At 41.5% G+C, this 14,893-nt stretch overlaps 1 long non-coding RNA gene across 1 annotated transcript; it reads left to right on the top strand.

Moving 5' to 3' along the window:
- Positions 1 to 212: 212 nt before the first annotated feature.
- LOC118690360 (uncharacterized) lies at positions 213 to 7,130 on the top strand. The gene is made up of 3 exons (XR_004980768.2): positions 213 to 387; positions 825 to 1,272; positions 5,510 to 7,130. It is a non-coding gene; the product is annotated as an uncharacterized LOC118690360 (long non-coding RNA).
- The last annotated feature ends 7,763 nt before the right edge of the window (positions 7,131 to 14,893 follow it).

Below are 14,893 nucleotides of genomic sequence, written 5' to 3' on the forward strand. Positions count from 1 at the left end.
CTGGTGAATTGTCCTTACCAGCTTTGCCAGGAGCTGAGATGGAGCAGCTGTTGAATGATGCTTCTTGGAAAACCTCACAATTATTTCAAATAAAATTTCTGGTAGTTGTAATTTTAAGGTAATGAAAAGACTTTTGAATAACTTTTCTTGAAACTTTTCTGGTTATATTCTTTGTTTTCCTGAGGTCCTTCCTTTTTTCTGATAGTTACAAATACATAGAGGCTCAGAATAAATCTGCATGGGTCACCTGACTTCAGTGGGTTCCTGACAACTGGAAGGAGTTAAATTCCCAGCCTTGTGATTTAGAGCATGAGAAGATCCACGTCAGGTCTGGTTTGGGCCATCAGCCACTCTCCAGCAGTGCATACCAAGGGAGAAATTACAAGGGTAAGACTTTGCAGCTGAGGCAGAAATTACATCTACTAAGTCTTCAATGGAGTTTTTTCCTTCCATCAATTCTGCTGCTGGAGTTTTAACTTCAGATATTTCTGGCTCATAGCCATGAATTTGACTAGTTGTTTAACTAACTAGTCTAACTAAACTGATCATTAAACTGGGTGTTGGGAAATGACTTTGTGATTGTTTGGATCCTGTAACCCAAACAGCCCATTTGCTGTCCTTTTTTTCTTCTATTTTGAGAAACAGTGAGCAATTCCTTTCTCTTAATTTCTTTATTTATAATTGCACAGACCTGTGCCATATCACCCCCAGTCATTTGTTTTCCAGCCCTAGGCTTGCTTGGCTGTTTTCTTTGACAAAGGAGCTATTCAATATGTTTGCTCATCCTTCTCCCTGACTAGAGTTCTTTTATTTTCTCTTTCCAGATGAGAAAAGATCTAAATAAATACTACCCAGAGACCTCTTACTTTCTTTGAAGACTGCAGTGATCTTTTTAACAGTGCTGTGTAAAAATGACATATGTGAAATACAATGAAATTTGTCGAGAGTTCCAACGCTGAAGATTAAGTAAATATGATTTTACTCTCCGTACTAAATCTGCTGATGAAGAAGCTAAATTCTGATCAGCAGCAGTTACAGTAACTAGCTTGCCTGCTTCTCTCATGCTGGGGATAATTCTGCCTTGGAGATGCCATTTGTTGATATCTCTTTGCCACGACAGATGTTTAAGCTGATACTTCCTCAGATGACAAGACTGAAAATAGACTTAACTCCATTTGATGGAAACCCCCCAGCATCAATGGAACCAGTGCAGACCTCGAGCCCTTTATCTTGCCTCTCAGACAGTACTTTGGCAGCCCCATATATGATAATGTAAGAATAATTGCTTATTACATCTCTGCTGTAGCATACAAGCATTGTGTAATTCAGCATTAATGTCTGACAACCCAGCTGTCATCTTTCCAAAAATACTTGCTCTCTAACTACTGTAGCTGCTGCTGCTGCTTCTACTTCAAACCAAGGCAAGGGATTTTGCTCTGGGGCATTTTGACAGGGTGTTATCTTTTGAAGAGACAGATGTTTGTGCTGCAACTGTCTGGTGGTTTTAAGGTTCATGCACATGTTTCAATAAATAAGTGCTAAATTACTTGCCAGGTTTTGAGTTAAAGTGGACTTCTAGAGAAATGTGTAGGTGAAACCCAAAAGTAAGATGAGCATGCTAACAAAAAACAGTTTCAAATCACCTTTGAAAAAACATGAAAAGCCAAGAAGCTCTGGCTTATAGGCTTATGAATGTGAAAAGACACTTAGAATTTATAAAATAGATGGTGGTGTCATTTTCTGCCCTTCTCCATTTCATTTCCCAAGAGAAATACTTCAAAGGGAGGGCAAATAATTCCTCCCCTTCTAAGGGATTTTATTATTTGAAGTAGTACATAGGTCCTTATTGACCCAACTTTGATTTGTAAGCTGATGATGAAATTAATTTGGCCTTTGGTGTAACCACAATTAACTTCTCCAGAAGGGAGGTGATTCCATGTCCTGCAGTAAAAAAGTCTCTTTGGAAGGAGCAACCTAGAGCCTTTGTGTTGTTTGAGGCTTCAATAGGCTCGTGCCAGCTGAAGTGGATTCCCTGCCTCTGGCTGCTCCTCTGCCCTGTGTGCAAACTCACCTTGGCAGATAAATTATGGAAATTCTCTCTCATCAGAATGACTGATTATTATCTGATAGGGGAGTTTAATTCCTCATTCAGATTCCCCACAATGGACCAAAGAAAGATCCTGAGAGTGGCACTGACTGAACAGACTCTAATATTCTTTAGAAAGCCTGGTTAACCTGTCACTACTAAATGAATATGTGTTGTGTCTCTGTGTACTTTAGACTCTGCCTTGTATTAATAAATGGAAGTAGGATAAACTACTTGAGGATTAAAACAACTTACAAGGAAATATATGAGACACTTCCCTCCCTGTGGTTATCTGCAATTGCTTCTGAATAAAGGGCAGGGAGGAAGAAAGAGAAAAGAAAAATAAGGATCCCATTTTTTAAAGCATTCTGAAAGAGTCTTCTGCTATTAACTTACCAGAATGTCAGTCTGAGGACTCTGATCCTGGGAAATTTGCTCAGGAGGATCACTTGAAGTCATTCTGGAATCACAGATAAGCAAACATAGGACAAATAATTCAGAAAACTTGTATGAGACATGGGGAGCAGTACAAAGTAAAAAGTACAATGAAAGTGCAATGTCTTTTATATAAATAAATAAATATAGAAGTATGTATATTTATGTATGCACATACATACAAAAACCTTATGAAACCTCAAATTTGCAAAGATTTATCAAACATTAACTAGATCCTGGGACAAAAAAAAGACTACTTTGCAAGGCAGAACCTAACATTATTTCTCCCTATGCCAACTTGCCCACCCTGTTCAGCTAACCCCATGCTTCATTTTACTTTGGACATTATGAAAATAGTTTTAATGAAAAAAACCTTACTTCTCTGATGCTATAGCTCTGATCCTCTCTGATTTTTTCTTCCCTGTTAGGAGCTGGAGAGGGCCATGGGTGCTCATTTTCTTCCAGCCTTCTTCCAGAGGCTGGAAGAAAATTTTGCTGGAACAATTTTGATTTTCTATGCCAAAATAAGATTTTTCCATATGAAGATTATATTTCTTCTCCCCCTTGGCTTCCTTGGATCCCACTCCTCCCACTGTACCTCATACCCCCGCTGGAAAACCTGAAGCCAAGATTCCCCAGGTGCTGCCTTGGAGGCTCCAGCAAACATCACCTCCTGTCAAAGTGCAGGGGGGCTGTAAAAATGACAAGCTCAGAGGAGAATCAAGGGTGGGTGGGGCTCTGAGCAACCTGATTTAGTGGGTGAGACCCCTGCCCCTGGCAGGGGCTGGGAACGAGGTGATCTTTAAGGTCCCCTCCAGTCCAAACCCTTCTGAGCTCTGTGAAGAATGAAGCAGGAGCACACACAGCTCAGACACACACAGCTCAGGCACACACAGCTCAGGCACACACAGCAGGAGCACACACAGCTCAGACACACACAGCAGGAGCACACACAGCTCAGACACACACAGCTCAGACACACACAGCAGGAGCACACACAGCTCAGGCACACACAGCTCAGACACACACAGCAGGAGCACACACAGCTCAGGCACACACAGCTCAGACACACACAGCTCAGACACACACAGCTCAGACACACACAGCAGGAGCACACACAGCAGGAGCACACACAGCTCAGGCACACACAGCAGGAGCACACACAGCTCAGACACACACAGCTCAGACACACACAGCTCAGGCACACACAGCTCAGACACACACAGCTCAGACACACACAGCTCAGACACACACAGCAGGAGCACACACAGCAGGAGCACACACAGCTCAGGCACACACAGCAGGAGCACACACAGCTCAGGCACACACAGCTCAGGCACACACAGCTCAGACACACACAGCTCAGACACACACAGCTCAGACACACACAGCTCAGACACACACAGCAGGAGCACACACAGCAGGAGCACACACAGCTCAGACACACACAGCAGGAGCACACACAGCTCAGACACACACAGCTCAGACACACACAGCAGGAGCACACACAGCTCAGACACACACAGCTCAGACACACACAGCTCAGACACACACAGCTCAGGCACACACAGCTCAGACACACACAGCAGGAGCACACACAGCAGGAGCACACACAGCTCAGACACACACAGCAGAAGCACACACAGCTCAGACACACACAGCAGGAGCACACACAGCTCAGGCACACACAGCAGGAGCACACACAGCTCAGGCACACACAGCTCAGACACACACAGCAGAAGCACACACAGCAGGAGCACACACAGCAGGAGCACACACAGCTCAGACACACACAGCAGAAGCACACACAGCTCAGACACACACAGCAGGAGCACACACAGCTCAGGCACACACAGCAGGAGCACACACAGCTCAGGCACACACAGCTCAGGCACACACAGCTCAGACACACACAGCTCAGACACACACAGCAGGAGCACACACAGCAGGAGCACACACAGCTCAGACACACACAGCTCAGACACACACAGCTCAGACACACACAGCAGGAGCACACACAGCTCAGGCACACACAGCAGGAGCACACACAGCAGGAGCACACACAGCTCAGACACACACAGCAGAAGCACACACAGCTCAGACACACACAGCTCAGACACACACAGCTCAGACACACACAGCAGGAGCACACACAGCTCAGACACACACAGCTCAGACACACACAGCAGGAGCACACACAGCTCAGACACACACAGCTCAGACACACACAGCTCAGACACACACAGCTCAGGCACACAGCTCAGACACACACAGCTCAGACACACACAGCTCAGACACACACAGCTCAGACGCACACAGCTCAGACGCACACAGCTCAGACACACACAGCTCAGGCACACACAGCTCAGACACACACAGCTCAGACACACACAGCTCAGACACACACAGCAGGAGCACACACAGCTCAGACACACACAGCTCAGGCACACACAGCTCAGACACACACAGCTCAGACACACACAGCTCTCCACTCAGTGCAGAGGGGACACAGACTTCCCCTGCTGGAGAGGGAATTCCAGCTGCTCTCAGAGAGGCAGATCTGTGACTCCTCCTCAGGGGTTTGCTGTGCCAGCCGTGCATCTGCACTGCTCTCCATCCCCTCTCCATCTCTTCTCTATCCCATCTCCCTCCCCTCTCCATCCCCTCTCCATCCCATCTCCATCCCATCTCCATCCCTTCTCCAACCCATCTCCATCTCTTCTCCATCCCATCTCCATCCCTTCTCCAACCGATCTCTATCCCCTCTCCATCCCTTCCTTCTCCATCCCTCCATCCCATCTCCATCCCCTCCTCCAGGGATGACGACTGACAGTGCCCCAACACCAATTCTTAATAATTTTCCAACTTTGACAATTAATAACTAATAATTCCTATATAATCAAATGGGTATATTTCAGGCCCATGGTTTAAACTCAATTTACTGTACTTTCATAACTGTAATTTTTTTTTCTTTTCCTTCCCCTGAAGGCACCCTCTTCGTTGAATTCTGGGAGGTGAAGATTAAGCTGACAGATGGTATCAGCAGAAGAATGATTATGAGTTTTAAAAACCTTGATATTTTGGCTTAGTACACCATTTTTCATGCAAATACTGACATGGATATTAGCATCCAATTAAGAAAGTATAAAACTGTGCCATTCTGTTACAGTTTACATTACAATAATTTAATGTTTCATTAAAAATACTAAGAAGGGCTGCTCTGAAAGGGATAAAAATCAATGATCTATATATCACTTCTGCTGCTTTGCTCTTCTGGCACAATGTGGCAGTGAAAGTGGGCTATAAATGTCTTTAAATTATTCTGGTAATCTGAGTTGCTTTTTGAATTTTTTGTGTTCTGTCTTTATCAAAGGATTGATTCATATCAGGACACACTCCCTGGTGTTAAGGGAGTGTTAGTAACATAAAATGTCAACCCTTCTTTCTTAATAGGGTATTTCCAATTTATTCCAATAGGTTAGGTGATGTCTAAACATTCACCCTTTGTTATTTGGACAAGGACTGTCAGTGCAGTTTAAACACCAAGACCAGCTGATTGTCCACAGACAAATGTTTTTAAGTGTCCTTTGTTTACTGTTTAGTTTTGTTTTTTGTGAGAAAACTTATTTTCTTGGCACCTCCACTGAATAATAACACACTCTGTTATTAGAACTAATTCTCTGACTTGTTTTAACTTCATCACATTCACATAACTTTTTAAAAATAAGGAATAAATGGAAGGAAATTTCCCAGCCTCACACTGCTGTGAGGTAATATATGAAATAACCTATCTTTATTATTAAAACCTAAAAAAAATTATCTCATATGAATACTTTTCTCTGCAAACACTATTACCTAGTTAGCTTAAAATTAAAATAAAATTTGGAGTGTCTTAATTTGGAAATGGATTAATTTGGAAATGGAAATTTGGAGTGGCATTGGGTCAAGAAGATTCAATATACTATGCCTATTTTCATAAATTTCAGGGATTTAATATGCTAGATTTTGCTATTTTAACCAAGAAAGATGTATTTCAAAAGGTTTTGTCCAAGTATACGTACATTAGTTTGCTTCTTTCTCACAGACAGTGAAAAGGTAAAAATCTCCTTCTCATCATATCTTTTATCAATGAACAAAATAGGACAATGAAAATCATTAAAACCTCATTGAATTCTGGTTTTGTGAGAAACTTTAAAAACTTTGGACATGCAGCCACATTATCTAGTAAATTATATAAGTGTTACATCATGAGTAAACCAGGGGCAAAATTGTACATGCTGTAAGCAGAGACAATAAATTAACACAACTGAACCCTCTCCTCAGGGTCTGACCCTCAGCTTGGGGACAATCACCTGGACAGGTGTCACCTACCCAAAGAGCCTGATCAGTTTAAAAAGTATTTGAGACTGAAAACCTGAGACAAATCTTCCTTCCTGCTTTGTTTTTTCCTTCTTGTTAAAAGTGGACATCCATCCCAACTTTGTGGCTCCCTGCAGCTGCTGGGTCCAGGCAGGATGGCAAACCTGGATGGCTCAGCCTGGAAAAAAGGCAGTGAAGGTCCTGAGTGCTGGAAATCAAACAGCTCTGCCAGCCAAACAGAATTGCACCATAAATATCAACAGCTGGTTGCAAGTATTGCTTGCAGATTGTCTTCTTTATTAGGAGATATCAAAACCTCCAGTGACAATTCAACACTTTTCTAATCCTATTAGCAATAATTGAGAAATGCCAAGTCATTTCCCTCAAATTTCCCTCTGCTCTCTTTACATCCTTAAAGCACCCAAGACTGGAGTACAACCTGAGTCCAAGAACAGTGCCTGGCTCTAAGTTGACTGAAAAAACCCAACCCTGTGCTAGAGAGGCTTTGCCAAATTGTTTTAGAGGACAACAAAACCACAGAGTTGACGTTTTTAATTGGAGATGCTGAAGCTTATTTGGATTTTTTTGTTTTCACACGGGTGGTGACAAGACTGCCCTACAAGGCCACACTTCACCATAACTCCTGATAGCCATTGTCTCTGATAGAAAAATCATTGTCAATGCTTTAATACAATAACCAGTAGCCTGGCTGATCTTGCAGACTCCTCTTGTAAAATTTTCAGACTAATGTTCATTTTTATGGTTGGTATAAAGGGTAGAATATTGTTTAATTTCATGCAATGGCTAGAAGCTAATGCTAAAAAACTCAAATTCAAAGGAGTTTATCACAGATAGGCAGCCAGCAGGACAGTTTACCCAGGAAAGCAATGGATACTTACACACATAAAATCCCTATTTGTCATTTAATTCAAAGAGCAAATATTTCAGACCTTTTTTTCCAAAAGGTCGAAATACCATCATCTGAAAAAGTACAAAGAGTCAGAACATTTTTTCTTAAGTGAAATATTTTGATATCTTTTCACAACATTGTTCCAGGTTTTGTTCCATTGTCCACACCTGTTCCCACAGTGTATCACTGGAGGTATTGTAGAACATTCCAGGAGCCATGTGGGAACAGAGTGTGGATGAGGCAAAAAAAAAAACCCCAGCTGTCTACTCTGTAAAAAAAAAAAAGGAATTTCAGGATTCATGCTACAACATGTAGAACCTCCTGTGGTTTTTATTCTTCAGACACAAGGCAGCAGTTTTACAATGTCACTTAATGCTAAGTGACCTGCTCTCCTCTGCTGGGATTCAGCCATACAGGACAAAGACAGCTTGGAGAAAAGGATTTAATGAATACTCACTCTGTGGATCAGCCCAGCGCCAGGAGAGAGAGGGGAGCAATGAGTGAAAACTTCCAGTGCCTCTTGCCAGATGTGCCTGCCATTTATCTCACACTGTACTCTGGTAAACAAAATTCAAGGGAGAGCACATTAGAGAAGAACCAGACTAATGGTCTGCAGACATCTTGTGTTAATGCTATCTCTTTATACTAAAAAGATGCTTTTAGATAAATGCATTTGCAGTTCCTTTCCTGGGCACCTAAATGAATAAAAGGGTGATAATGGCACTTTCATTATTTTAGGGACATATTTACACCTTAACAAAAAAGCTCTTGTGGGGGCACAAAACAGAGATGCAAAAGCTTAAATTAATAGGAAAATGTTTTGTGGGTCATGTTTGAAATGAAAATATAAACTACTATCATCTTCAGCTTAAAGAAAAGCCTAAAAATGGTAATGAGATTTATAAAACAGCAGTCAAACTTCATCCCCTCATTGTATCAAAAAATCTGTTTCTGTAAGTTTTCAGGAATAAACCCACAGGAATGTTTCTTGGACAATTAGGAATGGAGGAATTTCTTTCCATACATGAAATCATATTTTTCTTTTGTGACAAATATCATCTCTTAAAACAAAACTTCAAGTACATACAGACACCAGCAACCTTGAGCCACCAGTCTGTTTAAAAATTTGGCATTCTGATCTTAGCAATTTAAAAGGCATGCATTTTTAAGGAAAATTTCAATAAAGTTTAACCTTTGTAAGACATTAAATGTACTTATGAATTATGGAGTGGTCAGGTTCTGGTCTCATATTTGGGACTGTTTTCAGTGCAGTGTCCAGCAAGATGCAACTTCTCAAGGCTAACAGAGGAACACAGGAAAATTTCTTCCTTCAGATGGTCCTTCTTAATTTGTCATTTGGTGACTGGAACAAAAAAAAAAAGCCTTAATATAACCTTAAAATAAAGAAATTTATGAAATCTGAAGTCAAAATTTAAAGCAATGTAAAACACTGAAATATGCCAGCATTTGATCTAAGGATCCTACAGAATTAGCATAGTGAGCATATGTTCATGTTCAAAGATAACAGACATTTATGATAACCCTCCCTAAACTTAGCTCATCTATCATTTACATATTTAAATGTTCCATTTTTTTTTAATGAACTAAATCAGGGTCACCTTCATCATTTGTACAGAAATATACACACAGCTTTCATTTATATAAATGTTTAACTACAAATATTGCACCTCAATTTTTAAACAGTAAATCTGTATCAAATTGCTCATTTTCTTAGCCAGTAATTTTTTTTTTAATTTATAATTGTATTTTCTTTCTCTGTCTATGTGCCAAAAGTCTGTCTTCAGAAATGCTACTTGAATCTCATTCCTCCAGACCTGAGTTGATTATTTGTTGGATCTGTTTTTCTTCCTCCCAATAATTTTCTCTTATAAACTCCTTAGTAAAGTCCTCCTGGACAGCAGTAATCAAGCTACTTTAAAGTTTTTATCAGAACTTATATATTTCCACCAAAAAAAATTGGGAACTCATAATTCTAGCACAAGCCGTTTCTAATAAACACTTCTGACTAGCTTAGCATTAGCCATTTGATATGGACAGACCAAGAGGGTGATCTACCAGCATAAATCTCATAATTGCATTAAAAGCATAGGTAAATGCCTGAAAACCTCCAATCACAAAATTATCTGAAGACATTTTGAAAGCATATTAAAAATGCAGATGTTTCTCATTTTTTCCTGTTTATATATGGCACTTGTGGGAAGCATGGCACTCATGAGGATGACACAGGAACATTCACAGTTTTACCAGAAAAGAACAGATTTGAAGTCATGCCTTCCTAAGCAGTTGTGTGGTTTGCTGTAACCAGGGCCTGATGCAACACTTCAGCTGTGACCATTTCTGTCTGATTTTTGGCTGAAACACAGAGCTGTATTTCCAAGCTGGCCTTTGCTGTAGACACATTTCCATCCAGAACAAGCTGATCCTTCTGGTTTGCTCACCTCCAGCAGCAGTCTGGAATTGGAGGCTGGCAGGGCTTTGTAGGGATCTAAATCCTTCTTGAAATTGATGGGAAAAGTATCTTCATTTTTTTTTCCTTTTTTCCTTTTTGCCTAGTGAGCTGTGATTAGGTTACAAAGGCAAAATTCTCCATCAAGATACAACAAATACTCTTATTAGCACGGATAGATTTCACAGCATTTGTATGAGAAAAAGCTGGACATCTACTGAGGTCAATTTTGGAGCTGTTTGTGTTCCACATTTAATTACCCTCCACAGGCCAGGGAAGCTTGCCAAGGGCACTGCTGTAGCTTTTTACAGCAGGTTATGTACTTACATTTTATATATGAATATCTAAAGGTACTTGAGGGCACTACTGGAAAAGCAAACTGCACTAGCTGCTGTGCCAGTGGATATGCAGCTTCCATGGCTTCAAACAATGTTTTCTCTTTATTGGGAAGCTTTTAAAGCCCTGCATCCATTTTTACACTTTGGCTACACCACTAAAAACCCCAAAATACAGTGCAGAGTGTTGGAGAGTGTGCATTAGCTCTGCTATCATTCTTGGTCTTGGTTAAGGGACCCCCCAGGCCATTTGTCAGTGTTATGAAGCTCCCCCAGCGAGTGCAGCCAGCCATGGCATCCAACGTGCCCAGTGCTGGGGGTACCTGCCTTCCTAGAAAGGCTTGGGGCAGTGGAAGAGCTCATTTCAGGGTTAGAGAAGCATTTTAAGGCTTTTTGCTGTTTCCATCCTCAGTGCCTTGCACTGGCTGCTGGAGGCACTTCCACACTGCCAGCACTAGTTTGATTCCTTGCCACTACAGAGATTAGAAAATATACCAAAGCACATCCCAGGGTTGTGATACCTTCTGTACATGCAGTAACTGGGCTTTCAGAATAAAACAACCCCTCTAAGCCTTCTGCACTCCCTCCAGCTCCTGGCCCCCCTCTAGCACAGCCCTTGCTGTTGCAGTTCTCCTCCTCAGCCCTTACCTGCCTCTAATTCCACATTCTCTGTGACTTCCCTGGTTTCCCCAAAACCTGGGACTCACAGGGGTGGCTGCCCCTGCTCTGAGGTGAGAAAAGCAGCCATGCAGAGGGCAGCAGCAGCACAGGGGATCACACTGCCTCGGCAGCTCACCCAGGGAAAGCCACTTCAGCTGAGAAGAGAGGGACAAGTAGAGACACAGGCACCCAGGGGCTGGAAAAGCAAAAGTTTTGTACTCAGTTTCCTGGGAAGGGCCATGTGCAGGTTCAGATAAGGATCATTGAATCATTAAGCTTGGAAAAGACCTCTGAGGTCATCAAGACCAGCTATCAACCTTACAGGACCAGGTCCAACACTGAAGCATTTGCTAAGCACCTCATCCACGTGGTTTTTGGAACACTTATGATGTGGCACAGCTACCAGAGAGGGAAATATTTCACATCAGGGTGTACTGAACAATGTTTGGTATTCAGCACTCTACAGCCCATGGTTCAGGGAGACAACACCATTAAAACCAGAGGTTTAGACTCAAATGAATGCCATAGATTATAGGAGAGCCCCCAGTGAGACAGGCCCAAAGGACTGCACTGAGAATGGGTTAAAATTTAGCCTGGATAATGATCTTCTGCTGCTATTAATCTAGTATATGGCACAGGAATACAGCACATAAAGTTACAGATTTTTCTTTTCTATAATCACAGAAGCAATAAAATGAGATATTCCCAAGCTTCCTGTGTTCATATAAATGAAAAACAAAATTTTAAAAACAAAGACCTATATTTGAGTTGCAATTTTTTTCAGGCAGGCTTCAAATCTCAGAAGTGTAAAACAACAAAAAATTATCTCCCAACAAAAAGAACTGCCTTTCATTGTTCCCCTTTCCACTTAGGGCCAAAAGTCTGCTGACGTTTCATTCATCTGCATCAAATTAAGTTTGGGTGGGAGGCTGGGTTTGTTTGCTTTCTTTTCTCCTAGGAAAGCTGACCTGGTTATTGAACAAAACTCTGTTGTATAAAACTAAAATATAACTTCCTTGGTCCTGCTATTTTCCCACAGATTGTACAGTTCTGCATTCCCAGGTTATTAAAATCTGCTTAAATGAAAACCTTAAATGGGAATGTAAAATTAAAGAAAAACCTTTGTCTCATTCCTCTGTTATGAAGACTAATTTAATTATTGTTTAATCTGATAAACAAGAATATATTCATTGAATATCTAGTCAATAAATTGCTAAATAATTATGTATTTGGCTTAATTAATTTAGTTGTCTTCAATCTACCAGTCTTCATTTCTCTGCAAGAGTATATCATAGTCTTCATCCCCTATCTACTAAATATTAGACATTTTGATGTTTGCCTGGTGCCACCCTATGTTCAGTGTAGAGTTTTATTACAGAAGAACAAAATGGGGCTTGCAAATGTAAAATCTCCCAGGTTGCCCTCGGGTAAGTACAGTACTTATATGCAAGAGTTATTATTATGAATCTGATAATTATACCATACACAAAAGGCAAGGTGGAGGATGGTGCAGGAGTGCACTGCACCAGAGCTGTACTTCAGCTGCAAGAGGAATGAAAGTTTAACTCTTGTTTTGCTGAATTCAAGGGCAGATTTGCCACAGAGAGCTGATGAACAGGCAGCTGCTCTCCCGACACACTCACTCCTCTGTAAACACCAACAGTTGGACTAACTTCAGAGTTGGCTCTTTTAAGCCTTAAATATATGTTTATGCAAGCAGCCACCATTTTCTGCACTAGGTGGGAAATGCTGCAAATGTTGGTTGAAAAAATAGCAAAAGCTCTTGCAGTTGTGCCAGCAACAGACACTTTTCAGCAGGCATTTGATGGAGCTTTCGAGTCTCATTGGTGCTGTATTTCCATGTTTTGAGGTTCCAGCAAAGTGATCAAAATATGTATATTACCTTACTTAAAAAAAAAAAACCAAAACAAAGAAAAAAAAAATTAAAAACAAAAGACTAAATACATTGAAAAGTTTGCATTTGCAGCAAATTAAAATTCATTATATTCCTGCCTTCTTTTTGTTCGTTTTCTGGCTTCTGAAAAGTAGGCACGCTGCTGCCTCAGTAATATTTACAGCACACGGTCAAACTGATTTCTCTGTGATCAAAATCCCTCATATTTTACTTCCCTGCTTATTCTTAAACACAATATTGCTCTCAGTTAGGCTGCATAATAAAAGCATGTCTAATAACAGCGACTTCTTGTTTGTGCTCCTCACATCACTGACATTTAGAGAATAATTGTACAATGGCATAATGGGGTTCATAGAACATTTTCAATAACAGTAGATGGTCACAATTTCACTCCTACCTAGTATTTCTACTGCATTATATATTAATTATACCTTAATTAGAAAATTATATCAACTAGAGTAACAGACTGTGTGCTGCTTTTGCCTGGGATAGAGATAATTTTCCTCCTAGAGCTAATGTGGGGCTGTGTTTTGGAAAGTGTTGATAGCACAGGGATGTTTTAGCTATGGCTGAGCAGAACTGACTCTGTCAGGGCCTTTTCTGCTCCTCATCCCCTCCAGCAGCAAGGGGGCTGGGGGCACAGGGATTTGGGAGAGGGCACAGCTGGGACAGCAGACCCCAGGTGACCCAAGGGTGTCCCATCCCTGATGGGGGCATGATGCTCAGCTGGGGAGAAGCAGCAAGGGGCACATGCATGCAGAGAGGGATGGTCTGTCTCCCCAAGCCATCCTCAGGGGTGATGGAACCCGTTTTTTTTGGGGATGGCTGCACACTTGCCTGGACATGGGAAGTGGGGAATGAATTCCATGCTTTGCTTTGCACTGTGTGCTATAATTTTCCCTACTGAAGTGTCTTTATCTCAACCCATGCGTTTTCCGCCTGTCACTTTTCTGGTTCTCTCCTCAGCCCCGCTGGGGAGCAGCAGATCTGTGAAACTGAATTGCTGGCTGGGGTTGAACCATGACACCATGAAAAAGTGATCCTTTCTTGAAACACAGCATGAGCGTTTTCATCTGCAAAAGGGGCAAGATCAATATTTAATTACCTCAGGAGGAGCTGGGAGAGCTGCCCAAGAACGCCGTGCAAAGGGCCACTGACCAGTTAAAGAGAGAGCAAATTCTGCTCTTATTTAAGATGTGTCAACACCTCAATAGGAAGGTGTGGCTTGTGCAGCCCAGCCTGTGAGACAGCTCCCTGGGCCATGGGAGCAGTGGTTAAGCAGTGGCACTTTGCTATGGCCTTGCACAGCTTGGGGAGAGGGGTGAACACGAGGCACAGCGTGGGTTAAAGCACACTCCTCCTGCACTGCTGGTACAGGTGCCACGAGTTACCCAAGGCTTCTGTTGTAACTTCATTCTGCTGGCAGGACTTACCTTGGTATGAATTTCTGGAATAATTCCAGATATGTCATGCACATAAGAATTGGAAACAAAGCATTTATTGAGCTACATGGTTTATACACTGCTTTGTGTCCATAAACTAGGTGAATTATTTCTTATGTGCTAAAAATTTTCAGTGTGTCTCAGATGCCACATACACAGCAGAGTAAGACAAACTTTGAAACAAAATAAAAAATATTTATACATATCATATTTATATACATTTTGAATTTCTTGTCTTCCTACTTTGAAACTGTGTTTTATATTTCCAGTTGAAACATTATGCT

The sequence above is a fragment of the Molothrus ater genome, chromosome 10 (genome assembly GCF_012460135.2).
Source record: "Molothrus ater isolate BHLD 08-10-18 breed brown headed cowbird chromosome 10, BPBGC_Mater_1.1, whole genome shotgun sequence".
Classification (NCBI taxonomy): domain Eukaryota; kingdom Metazoa; phylum Chordata; class Aves; order Passeriformes; family Icteridae; genus Molothrus; species Molothrus ater.